This window comes from Chrysochloris asiatica, unplaced genomic scaffold (genome assembly GCF_000296735.1).
Source record: "Chrysochloris asiatica unplaced genomic scaffold, ChrAsi1.0 scaffold00059, whole genome shotgun sequence".
In the NCBI taxonomy this organism is placed as follows: domain Eukaryota; kingdom Metazoa; phylum Chordata; class Mammalia; order Afrosoricida; family Chrysochloridae; genus Chrysochloris; species Chrysochloris asiatica.
The window spans coordinates 10,395,562-10,409,026 of record NW_006408577.1 but is presented as its reverse complement, the minus strand read 5'-3'; positions in this window follow the sequence as shown (position 1 = coordinate 10,409,026).

Here is a 13,465-nt window from a genome sequence, read left to right as displayed (position 1 = left end):
GTTCTTCAGATGATCTCTAAATTCAGGTGGGATATATTCAAGGTCATATTTCAGCTCTTGTGGACTTGTTTTCATTTTCTTCAGCTTCAATTTGAATTTGCATATAAGTAATTGATGGTCTGTTCCACAATCTTACCCTGGCCTTGTTTTCACTGATGATATGGAGGTTTTCCAACGTCTCTTTCCGCAGATGTAGTCAGTTTGATTTCTATGTATTCCATCTGGCGAGGTCCATATGTATAGTCATCTGTTATGCTGTCTAAAGAAGGCATTTGAAATGAACAAATCATTGATTTTACAGAATTCTATCATGCGTTCTCCAGCATAATTTCTATCACCAAGACCATATTTTCCAACTACTGATCCTTCCTGTTTGCTCCCAACCTTTGCATTCCAATCAGCAGTAATGAGCATACATCTTGATTGCATGTTTGATCAATTTCAGATTGAAGAATTTGGTAGAATTCTTCTAGTTCATCCTCACTTGTTTTACTGGTGGTGAGTAAATTGTATTAACTCGCTTCCCTATAGGGACATGGATATTATCCTATCACAGACAGTGTTGTACCTCATGACTGATCTGGATATGTTCTTTTTGACAATGAATCCAAGACCATTCCTCTTCAATTTGCTATTTCCAGCATAGTAAACATGTGGTTGTCAGATTCAAAATGGCCAACACCAGTCCATTTCAGCTCACTAGTGCCTAAGACATCGATGTTGATGCGTTCCATTTCATCTTTGACAACTTCCAATTTTCCCAGATTCATACTTCATACATTCCACATTCCGATTTTCAATGGATGTTTACAGCTGTTTCTCTTCATTTTGAGTTGTGCCCCATCAGCAAATGAAGGTCTCGTGGCTTTTCTCCCATGGGCTTTACTCCATTTGCAGCATCATGGTCAACTTTACTTTGAGAAGACAGCTCTTACCCCGTCGCATTTTGAGTGCCTGCCAACCTGAGGGGCTCATTTTCTAGCTCTGTATCTGACAGTGTTTCTCTGCTATTCATAAGGTTTTCAATGACTAAATATTCAGAAGTAGTTCTTTCTTCCTAATCTGTCCTCATCTGAAACCTGTCCACCATGGGTGACCCTGCTGGTATTTAAAATGCCGGTGGCATAGCTTTCAGAATCCCAGCAACTCACATGTCAGCACAGTATGACAAACTGACAGATGAGTGATGGTGGTGCCATGACTCAGATCATCTCTCATACTTCAGACATATTAGCAGGAGGGACCAGTGCTTGGAAAAGGATGTCATGCTAGGTAAAATGGAGGGTCAGTGAAAAAGAGGAAGAACCCCAATGAGCTAGATTGGCACAGTGGGAGCAGCAATGGATTCAAGCGTAGCAATAATAGTGAGGCTGGCATGGGACCCAATAGTGTTGTATTCTGTTGTTCATAGAATCACTATGAGTCAAAACCAGCTTGTCAGCTCCTTACCACAACAATAACAGAAATACCACAGAGTGGTATCTGCTTAAGCGAATAAACTTATTCTTTCACAGTTTAGGAAGTGAGGGGTCTGATATCAGGGTGTCTGCTCTGAGGCAAGGTGTACCCTCTCTGTCAACTCTGGATGAAGTTGTTTATCTAGTTTCAACATCTGTGGGCCCACTGGTCCTTGGAAATCTTCATGTATCTTGGCATCAGTCTTTGCCTGGGTCAGAGGCTCTCAGCAAAAAGACTCTAGGTCCAAAGGACGCTGTCCACTCCATGTTCTTGTTTCTCAGTGGTAGTCAGGTTACTTTTTACTCATTTGTCTCTCCTTTTATCTCATGAGACAAAGGCAATTGTAAAACTGGCACAAGAGACAAGGAGTTATCAAGATTACCAGCTAGCCTATGAGGTAGAAATAGTCCTATGAAGTAGAAATCAGACATGTCTCCACCCTCTAACATTTTTACCAAGTCTGCAATCAATTGTTTCTCCTTCAGCACTCCTTTGTTTATTAAGGAATTAACAGGTTACAATTTTAGTTGAAGAACATTCTAATAAAGTTCTTTGATCAAAACAGTCTCAGCCTGACCCCACCTTGCTCAGGCAAGAGTCAAATGCTCTTTTAACTCTACCATTAAGTGCTCAGAGATACCCCGGTCCTCGTCTAGCCAAACAGCACTCAGCTCTCTAGTTCTATGGGCCAAGAGGCCCACTACATTGTTTCAGGCTGGTCTCTTGCTTTTGCTTCTTCTTCTGTCACTATTTATTGATGCTGCTGCTTCTCTTCATCTCTCATCTCCAGTCTGCTGGATCAAAGAGGTTATTAGTGTCAGGACCTGGGTCTACAGGACACACTCCACTTTTGTTCTTCTTTCTTCATGGTTGTGAGGTTCCTCTTTCTGCCTTTGGGATGACTCATTTTAAGCCTAGTGGGATACCCACATTAGGGTTTCATATACCATCCATGGACTCCTGGTGCTGTGCTGTACATTAATACACTGGACTGTAGGGTCCATTTGAACCTCAAGATCAGTGGTTCAAGCTCACCAGCTGCTCAGAAACCCTATCCAGGATCGCTACAGATCAGAACCAACTCAACAGCATTAAATACAACAACCCTCACAAGAGTCCTGGTATGATGCTACAGATACACACTCCACCACAAAGTTGGTTTGAACCACAAGGTTGATAGTTCAAACTCACCAGCTGCTCCTCAGAAACCCCAAACAAGGTCACTATGGGTCAGAACCAACTCGACAGCACTTAACAACAACACCCCCACAAAATGTCATGCATCTTATTTATGCTAATAAGCAAGCTGTCCAATCCCCTTGGTAGATCACAAACACCTCACATGTGCATAGTCCTACCAAGTCACTTTGTGATGTATGTAGTCCAACCAAGTCATTTAGTGGGAGTTAAAAAATCTATGATTAGACGAGCCATATTAAATAATTCACTGAATCGCAAGTGATACCCCAGGAAAACTTCCCTTACATCATATCAGAGCTGTGACCTGAGTTAAGTATGCTGCAACCCAACTTAATCCCCTTACAACTGATTGACTGATCACATCATGAGGTGATTACATTATTACATAACTGCCAAACACTGAGAATTTCAAGTTGATATGTTTTTTGGGTGGACACAATTCAATCTATGATAAAATTTCACATAAACCTTAGTGAGATGTACAAAGATGAATCAAAAATTACCCACACTCTTGCTGCAGAATTTATTTTAATCAACTTTTGGAAAAGACAAATACATAATTTTTCGACAGAATCTCCTTGCTTTTCAATACACTTTGTCCATCTGTTATTTTTCATATTCCCTTATTTTAAAAAATTCCCTTATATATATAAAAAAAAAAATGTTTTACACTGAGCTGTGAGCCACAAACACCACTCTCTTCACTTCTTCATCAGAGTTAACTCTTCGTCCTCGAAAGGCTGCTTTCAGGGGACCAAACAGGTGAAAGTCCAATGGAGCAAGATCAAGGATGTTTTAACACCTCAAAATGAAGTTTTTGCAGAGTTTCAACAGTGTAGGCAGAGGTGTGTGGATGTGCATTGTCACGCAAGATCACAATGCCCTTGGATAGCAGTCCTCTGTACTTAATCCCAAGTTTAGCCTTCAGCTCTTCAGTAAGCATCTCACTGTAATGAGCACTGTTGAATTTTGAACTTTTTCTTGCTAGTGTACCAATATTGGCCTTTGAGAATCCCAAAAACCTGTAAGCATCAATTTTCCAGCTGGTGGTTGGCTTTTGTACTTTTTCTTGGTCTTACATCAAGGATCTTTCCATTCTATATTCTGCCATTTACTCTTGGGTTCATAGTGATGAATCCATGTTTCATCACCAGTAACAATTTTTTAAAGAAACCTTTACCTTCCTTCTAGTACCAGTCTGAATTTAGTTTGCAAGTGTCCAAATGCTTCTGTTTATGCTCTTCCTTGAGTTGTTAAGATACCCATCTTGCACAAGCTTTTCAAAACTGAAGTCTGTCATGGATTATTTCACAAGCAAAGCCCTGGCTAATTTGCAAATGATTTGCCTCATAATCCATTGTCATTCATCTATTCAACAGAATCATTTCATGTGCACATTCAATGTTGTCATCAGCCGTGACATGGACGGGCATTTTAATATCACAGGAGTGCAGATAATTTGTGATTCACCCTCATAGTTTACAGCATTGCAAGGGCTACAGAGATGCACCAGTTACAAAACACAGGTTGTATACTACATAAGTGCAGTTTGCCACACAAGATGTCCCCTTAGAATGATTGGATGCCCGAAGATGTTACTCCTGATGAGCACTTTGTACATGCTGTTGTTGTTGCTGTTGTTAAGTGCCATTGAGTTGGTTCCAACCCATAGCGACCCTGAACAGGGTTTCTGAGGCTGTAAATCTTTATGGGAGCAGAAAGCCTCATCTTTCTCCCGCAGAGCAGCTGGTAGTTTCAAACGGCTGACCTTGCAGTTGGCAGCCCAATTCATAACCGCTATGCTACCACAGCACCTTTTTATATGCTAACTCATACATTTTCATTCCAGGAAATCTTATTAAATTATTTATTTAACTTTCACTCTTTTCTTTTTCCTAGTCTGTTTCTGAGATTACTTTAAATTAGATAGTGGATCTATGTACTATTCTATAACATTCCTTTCTACCTTGAATTTTACCTCTTTGAATTTGCTGCTGGGATGATTGGAAGATTTTTGTTGGTTTGTGGCAGATTTCCTCCACTCTTGTTCTTGAGTTTTCTTCTATCACATTTTTAATATCTAAAAGGTCTTGTTTGTTTATTATAGCAATCTATTCTTTATTTTGGTCTCAGCAGAAATTCTCTGAATAGATTATGCAAAAATGTTTGTTTTCTTCTTCTTTTAGCATCTGCTTCTTTTTTTTTCTTTTTTATGTTTTATTGTGAATTATGTGATAGTTTACAAAGCAGAACATTAGCTTTACAGTCATCCTATCATATATAATTTCATTGCCATGGTTACAATCCCCTCCATGCATCATCAACCAACCAAAGGGTATAGCCTGCAAACCTGCCCCCTGGATGTCAGCAAACAACCCCTCTCCCTCTCTGAATCTAGAGTCCCCAGCCATTCCCTCTCTCCATGACATTGTCTCTGTCTCCATCTCTGGTGTCACTACTTCTCTGGGTTGTTGTTGTTGTTGTTGTTGTTGTTATGTGCCGTGGAGTCGGAACCGACTCATAGCGACCCTGTACAGGGTTTCCGAGGGTGTAAATCTTTACGGGAGTAGAAAGCCTCATCTTTCTCCCGCGGAGCAGCTGGTAGTTTCGAACTGCTGACCTTGCGGTTCACAGCCCGAGTCGTAACCACTACGCTACTTCTTCCTCGATGGTCCCAGGATCTTCCACTCCTGGACTGCAAAGTCAACCACTCCCCTCATTTTGCTACAAAATGTCCACCTTTCCAACCCTCACAGACAGTCCTGATAGAAATCATTCGCTATTGTGCCACATGAGAGCCATCCCCATCTCCTTTCATCAGCCCTGACCAGACAGACTGCATACTTCATAGAGATTCTGCCTTCCTCCACACCCTCTGGATCTAGGCTTCCTCTTAAAAGCTTGTAAGCCAACCATTTCTTGCCTTTATAGCCCCCTATTTTGGATAGCCAATGTCCAAGTTGCCCATCCCTGTCTACCCAGTGTATTAAGGAGGTGGGAATGATCCTTGCTGTAAAGACTTGTTCCCTCTTTTGAGCTACTAGGTGTAAGTCAAGTTCATCAAATTGTAATAGATTACTCTTGTTTTCCTCTTCTTTCTTCTTCTAGTTGAATTCTGATCATACAGCAATTGAAGGCAGGTCAACTGGGTATTATCTGCTAGTGTGGGTGTTTCTTGAGCATATGCCCTCACTTCTTATCTGTTGGAAGCTTCACTCTCCACTCTAGACCTCTGTGGCTATATCACTGACTCTGGGTCTAGGAGTCCCCAGGTATTACCACACTGCTGGCCAACCAGGTCTCCACCTGGGTTCACAGGAATCTATTGAATGTGGTAGAGCTTAACTTGCTGTTTTGTTGTTGTTTTTCTTTCACTTCCCCATATTGGTGACCAACGTGGTCACTAGTATGAGTGCATGTCTGCTAGTGTATTCCGATTGAGTTGTAGTCTTGGAAGGGGGATTACCCTGAGGGAACCCGACCACTTGCCTTGATATCTCTTGGGCGAGCAACTTGCTTGTTCTTGTAGTAGTCAGTCGGACTGCTGTTACTGTTTTGTATTTTTTCTGTCGGTCTTTCTTTCAAGAAGTAGCTTCTGTTCTTCTAGCCACTCTAAGCTGGTCTGCCCATCCTTTCAAGTGGAAATTTCCAACCTCAGAAGATTTTGCATGGGGCTCAGGATTCCACCTATGGTCTTATGCAATGCAGAGGCTCCACAGGAAACCTCCTTCACTGGGCACGTTGTAGCCCCATTTTAGGTATTCCAATCAGTTTTAAGCAAAAGACAGACGTACAAGCTTTCTATTGTGATGTTTATGGCTATTCCTTTCTCTCCCCCTGAAGTATCTATTTTATAATGGTATGAAAGGGAAAATATTAAAAAGCCAAGCTTCTTAATATTTCCCCCCCTTTTGCCCTTTCCAATCATTCTCCAATCCCTGTATCCCAGAGCCCTGTTGTTCCAAGGTTGTGCATACATCATTATTTACCTCTGTCCCACTTAGCCCATGCAAACCTGCTTAACGGTTTTCATATCAGCCTTGTTCTTCCATTCCACTCCCCCTTCTTGTGTATTGTCCCTTTCCCCAGCATCCAAGCTATACTGTGTCTATTCCTTACCCTGTGCTCCACCTTCCTTTCCCTCCCCTAGCCCCACTCCCCACATCATGGTCCCAAAAAAGAGCCCTCCCCTCTTTAGTATGAGTTCTTTTTCTTCGTTTCTTACAATAGCAGTCCTACGCAGCATTTCACCTTTTGTTACTGGCTAAAGGAGTCCTGGTAGTGTAGTGGTTACAAATCAGGCCGAGAACTGCAAGAACAACAGTTCAAAACTACCAGCTGTTCCATGGGAGAAAGATGAGGCTTTCTGCTCCCGTAAAGATTTACAGCCTCGGAAACCCTATACGGAGTCGCTATGAGTTGGAACCAACGCCACACACATAACCACCACCACCAATTTCACTCAATATAATGTCCTCAAGATTCATCCATGTTATGCAGTGGCTTGCAGCTTCCCTGTTATTCTTCAAGGTAGCATAGTATTCCATTATGTGTATGTACCACAGTTTATCCATTCTTCAGTTGATGGGCACTTAAGCTGCCTCCATCTTTTTGCTATTGCAAATAGTGCTCCTATGAACATTGGTGTGCATATATCTACTTGTGTTATGGCTTTTGTTTCTTGTGGGTAAATACGAAGTAGAGGAATTGTTGGATCATAAGGTATTTCTATTTCCAACCTTCTGAGGAAGCGCCATATTGCTTTTCAGAGTGGTTGGACCATTTTGCAATCCCACCAGCAATGCAGGAGCATCCCAGTCTCTCCACATCCTCACCAGCATTTATTGTCCTCTACTTTTTTTATCTTTGCTGTTATTGCTGGTGTGAGATGATAGCTCATTGTTGTTTTGATTTGCATCTCTCTAATGGCTAGTGATCATGAACACTTCTACATGTTTGTTGGCTGCCTGGATCTCCTCCTTGGTGAAGTGTCTGTTCATGTCCTGTGCTCATGTTTAATTGGGTTATTTGTCTTTTTCTCATAGAGATGTTGTAATTTCCTATATATTTTCAGAAATGAGTCCCTTGTCTGATGTGTCATTGCCAAAGACTTTTTCCTATTCCGTGGGTTCCCTTTTTACTCTTTTGGTGAAGTCTTTTGATGCACATACATTTTTAATTTTTAGTATGTCCCAATCATCTATTTTGTCTACTTTTGTTTGTGTAGTTTTCAAAATGTTTGGTAGTCTGTGTATGCCCTGAATTCGAGCCCTCATATTTGTCCCTACTTTTTCATTGATGACCTTCATAATTCTGGGATTTACATTTAGGTATCTAATCCATGCTGAGTTAGTTTTTGTATAAAGTGTGAGGTAAAGGCCTTGTTTCAGTCTTTTGCATATTGCTTAGCAGTTCTGCCAGCGCCATCTGTTGAAAAGTCTATCGCTTCCCCATGTGGTATATTTTGGTACTTTGTCAAAAATCAGTTGGCTGTATGTGGATGAGTTAATTTCTGGATTCTCAAATCTGTTCCATTGATCAATGTATCTTTCATTGTACCAGTACCAAGCTGTTTTGACGACTGTAGCCGTGTAATATATTTTGAAGTCAGGGAGTGACAGGTTTCCTAACTTACTCTTCTTCTTAAGCAGTGCTTTGTTTATCCTGGGTCTCGTTCCTTTCCTTATAAAGTTTGTAATTGTTTTTTTTCGTCTCTGAAGAATGGCATTGGAATCTGGATTGGGATTGCATTATATGTGTAAATTGCTTTGGGTAGTATTGACATTTTCACAATGGTAAGTCTTCCTATCCAAGAACATGGTACATTCTTCCATTTTTTGTAGGTGTCTTTTGGTTTCTTGTAGTAGTGTTTTACAGTTTTCTTTGTACAGATGCTTTGTTTCTCTGGTTTCATTTATTCATAGATATTTCATTATTTGGGCAGCTATTGTAAATTGTATTGGTTTCCTAATGTCCTTTTCAGTGCTGTTGTTATTGGTATAGAAGAATCCAACTGATTCTTCTAGAGATGCTATGGGTCAGAATTAATTAGATGGCACTTAACAACAACAATTGATTGGATAGAGACTGGTACAACCCTGAGGCTATGGTCCTTAGTCACCTTTTAGATCTGGAAATGAACTTACCCCCATGCTTCAATTTTCAGTCAAGCACTAGGAATGGCTCTACCGGAACAATACCACTAGAGAAGTACACACACCTTAGAATAATCAACCATTTGAGATCAAAAGGGCACCATATACCCAAGGACAAAGTTTTGAATGATTAGGAGAGAAGGAGGAATAAAAACAGGAAACACAGTAAAGAGTTAGGACAAATGATATTACTTGTGGAGATTGCAATTAATGAGATGAAACAAAATGTATATGAACTGTTGAATGGAAAACTGATTAACTCTGTAAACCTTGACCCAATTCACAATAAAAAGTAAGTCAATAACTCAGTGTAAAAAAAAAAAAAAAAAATCCCACAGAAACTACAAGCTTAAAATGTGTCAACTTGGACCCAACATTTTCCTTTCTAACTCTCTTTTTTCTCATGTTACCCATCTCTGGGGTTTGAGACTCTCTTTAAGGCTTTCATATCCCAAATCATGCATAGTCTATTGGTTTCTAAGGCATTATATTCTTTCTCCTTAAATCTCTAAAACCCAATCTTTTTTCTTTATCGCCATAATTATTATATAGAGTTTCATTTTAGTTCTGTATTTGTCTACCAAAAAAATAAACAGAAATTCACTCAAATTAGTTCAAACAAGAGGGTTTAGTGTAATGAGTAATTGGGAAATCACAGTCATCTGGAAAATGATACTATTATGTATGGGGACTTACCTCAGTGAAACTAAGCCTAGACAGTTGAGATTCATGGTAGCTATGGATTTTGTCAGCAGTGCTTTACTTTAGTTCTCTGATGTCACTGTGATCATGCAATGTTCACAGACCTGCTTATCTCCCCTGAAAAAGAGCTTCCCTATGAGTCTTAGTTACGTTTTCAACTAAGTCTTCTATGGATAAAAAGACTTTGAATTTCACATTTTCTTCTATCTGCTATTTCTTCCCCAAAAGGTACATGTGTATATGAGTAAAGTGAATCTGATGTGACCAAACGTCTGATGACAAAAGGTATCCATCTTGAATCCATACAGTGTCCCTGTATTATTGCTGGACGTTTCTGCAAGATGGCCAGTTTTACTTTCTCCCTGTTGACAATCACTGAATTGCAACCAGTGCCATTTGATTTTTTTTTTTAAATATCTTGTTGGTACCTCCCACTGTAATACTTGTTCTGTTTGCTTCCAGTCTTTAAGTCATTGTGTGCTGCAGCTTCTTTGTCACGTACCAACTCCCATAGGTAGACACAAAATCCTGCATTCATTGCATGTCTTCAGTCTTTGAAAAATGAGGACATTACATCATTTAACTATCTAGTACATCTGCATATTATTCACCATGTGTTAGACATGCACTGAACTAAGATCAGAAGGATCCTAATAACCTGCACAGGCATGCTAACATAATGCCACAGGTATGCTCCCAACCCCAAGTGTTCTCAGGTTTTTCCAAATCCAGCAAAATGTTTCAATCCATCATCCCCATACTTCCAACCTCACCCCAACCAGCACAACCATGTTGAAAATGGCAGCTGACTTTTTCCATTGACCGTTCTTCTTCCCACAATACCCCAGTACCCTGGCTCCCACAAAACTCCAGGGTCTAATGCACTATGCCCAGTGTTAAATTGGAATTACAGAAATGTATTGATTCATATCTTTTTTGACCAAATTATGTTGCTAAAGAAGCTAAAAATTAATCCAAAATGTATCAGTAACTTCTTTGTTACTATCAATTAGCACATTCTAATATCCTGGGGCAATATGTCTCAAAACATACCTTATTGGGAAACACTTCAAATTTATGAGAGAAATTTAATTCCCCCAATTTATTGAGTTCAAACAATTACCCCTGTCACAAGGAACCCTGGTAGCACAGTTGTCTAATAGCTCAGCTTCCAACCTTAAGGTCAGTGTTTGGAACCCACCATCCACTCTAAGGAAGATGTGACAGTCTCCTTACTTAAAGGCTGCACATCAGAAACTATGGGGCAGTTCTATTCTGTCCTGTTAGTCATGTGAGAGCTACTATGAAAGAGAATTGGCTCAATGACACACAAAAACAATAACAATGCTGATCACATACTCTTTAGAGATAAACACATGTCTTTACTGACATACACAAAACTTAACTGACATATACAAAAACACATGTCTTACAACTGCTAGACTGGAATGCTGTCTAGCAATCTGTGCTTTCTCTTTTTAACTTTCATGAAAAAAATGAATGCTGCTACTTTTATAATCTCCTAAAATGTAACTTAGTGATTTATATTACGCTTATATAATGACTATTTTGCCTTGTACATTGGGTCTTTTTTAAAAATTATGTGTTTTTACCAAAAGCAATCTGTAGGTGTAACATAATTTCAATCTTGATTCCAACATCATTCTTAAAAACATGGAAAAAATGATCACTGATTTTATATGGAAAGAAAAGAGACCTCAGATAAGAAAAGCACTGCTTAAGAAGAAAAACAAAGTTGGAGGCCTCTCATTCTCTGATCTCAAAATTTACTGCACAGACACAGTGGTCAATGCAGCCTGGTACTGGTACAACAAAAGATACATAGATCAGTGAAACAGAATTGCGAACCCAGAAGTAAATCCATCTGCGTACAATTAGTTGATCTTTGACAAAGTGTCAAAACATATTAAATGGGGAAGAGATAGTCTCTTCAACGAATGATGCAGCAAAACTGGAAATCCATTTGTAGAAGAATGAAACAAAACCCACATTTCACACCATATACAAAAACAAACACAGTGTGGATTAAAGACCTAAATGTAAAACCTAGATCTAAAGATCATCAATGAAAAAATAGGGACAAATATAGGGGCTCTAATACATGGCAAATCTGCTGCACAAGACCTCTTTAAAGTGTTGAAGAGCAAAGATGTCAACTTGAGGACTAAGGTAAGCCTGACCCAAGCCATGGTATTTTCAATAACCTCATATGCATGCGAAAGCTGGACAGTGAATAAGGAAGACCACAGAAAAACTGATGCTTTTGAGTTATGGTTTTGGAGGAGAATATTGAAAGTACTATGGGCTGCTAAAAGAACCAACAGATCCGTTTTGGAAGAAGTGCAGCCAGAGTGCTCCTTGGAGGCCAAGATGGCCAAACTTGGTCTCTCATACTTTGGACATATTGTCAGGAAGGACCTGTTGCTGGGGAAGGATATCATGTTTGGTAGGGTGGAGGGTCAGAGAAAAAGAGGAAGACCCCCAACGAGAGGATTGGCCAAGTGGCTGTGCATAAGGTCACTAAAAGTCAGTACCAACTCGATGGCAACTAACAACAACAATAATACATGGCATAAATACACTATCAAACATCATTAAAAATACACAAACAGCAGAAGACTATGGCACTGAACAACAACATACCTCTACAAGAATAATACAAACAGCCCAATTTTAAAATGGGCACAGGACATAACACATAAACAGATACTTCACCAAACAAAACATTCAGGCAGCTACCAAACATATGAAGAAAGGTTCATAATCTTTAGTCATTGTTGTTGTTAAGTGCTGTAGAGTTGGTTGTGATTCATGGCAACCTTGTATAGCGTTTCAGAGGAGCAACTGGTAGGTTTGAAGAGCTGACCTTGCAGTTAAAACGGAGTATACAGTCCAGTGCTTATCTTACAGAGCCACAATAACAATGACATATCATCTCATACCAGCATTAATAGAAAAATTCAAAACCACAGAAAACAACAAATGCTAGCAAGGATGTGGAGAGACTGAGACCTACAGTCCATAGAATGGTTCAACCACTGTGGAAAACGGTATGACACCTCCTCAGAAAGTTGGAAATAGAAATACTATATGAACCAGCAATACCTCTATTTGGTATATACCCACAAGAAATAAGAGCCAGGTCACAAGTAGGTATATCTACACCAATGTTCATCACAGCACTGTTCACAATAGCAGAAAGATGGAGACAGCCTAAATGCCTATCAATGGAAGAATGAATAAACAAGCTTTGGTACATACACACAGTGGAATCCTATGCAAAGTTGAAGAATAAAACAAATCTGTGTTACACCTCATAACATGTATGAACCTAGAAGACACTATGCTGAGTGAAATAAGTCAATCACAAAAAGACAAATATTGTATGAGACCACTACTGTATACATTCAAGAAAAGGTTTTCATACTAAAAGAAACATTCTTTGATGGTTACAGAAGGAGGGTAATGCACTGTCTAGAGGGAATACATGTTAACTAGGGTGACAGGGAGGGCAATATACAAGAAGAGAGAGGTTGGCAGAAGAGAGATGAATATTGGAGAAGATACAAGGATTAAAGGGGATAAAGGGAAATAGTAACATATACACAACCTTGGAACAACAGTGCTCTGTTGGATATAGATGGACAGAGATACAAGTTGAATAGATATAGGAGAAAGAATAGGATATGTATTTTTTTTAATATCCCACAAACATGTTGTTGGTGTTGTGAAATGCTGTTGAGTCAGTTCCAACTCACAGCAATCCTGTATAGGGTTTCCAAGGTGAGCTTGAACTGCCAACTTTGAGGTTCAAATTGACCTTGCAGTCCAGGTTGATAAGGATGGGCAATTTAGACATTAACCATTCAAAAATGGTGGGGGCTATACAGGCATGTAGCAGTTGACTTACAAGCGTTCATGAGTGTATT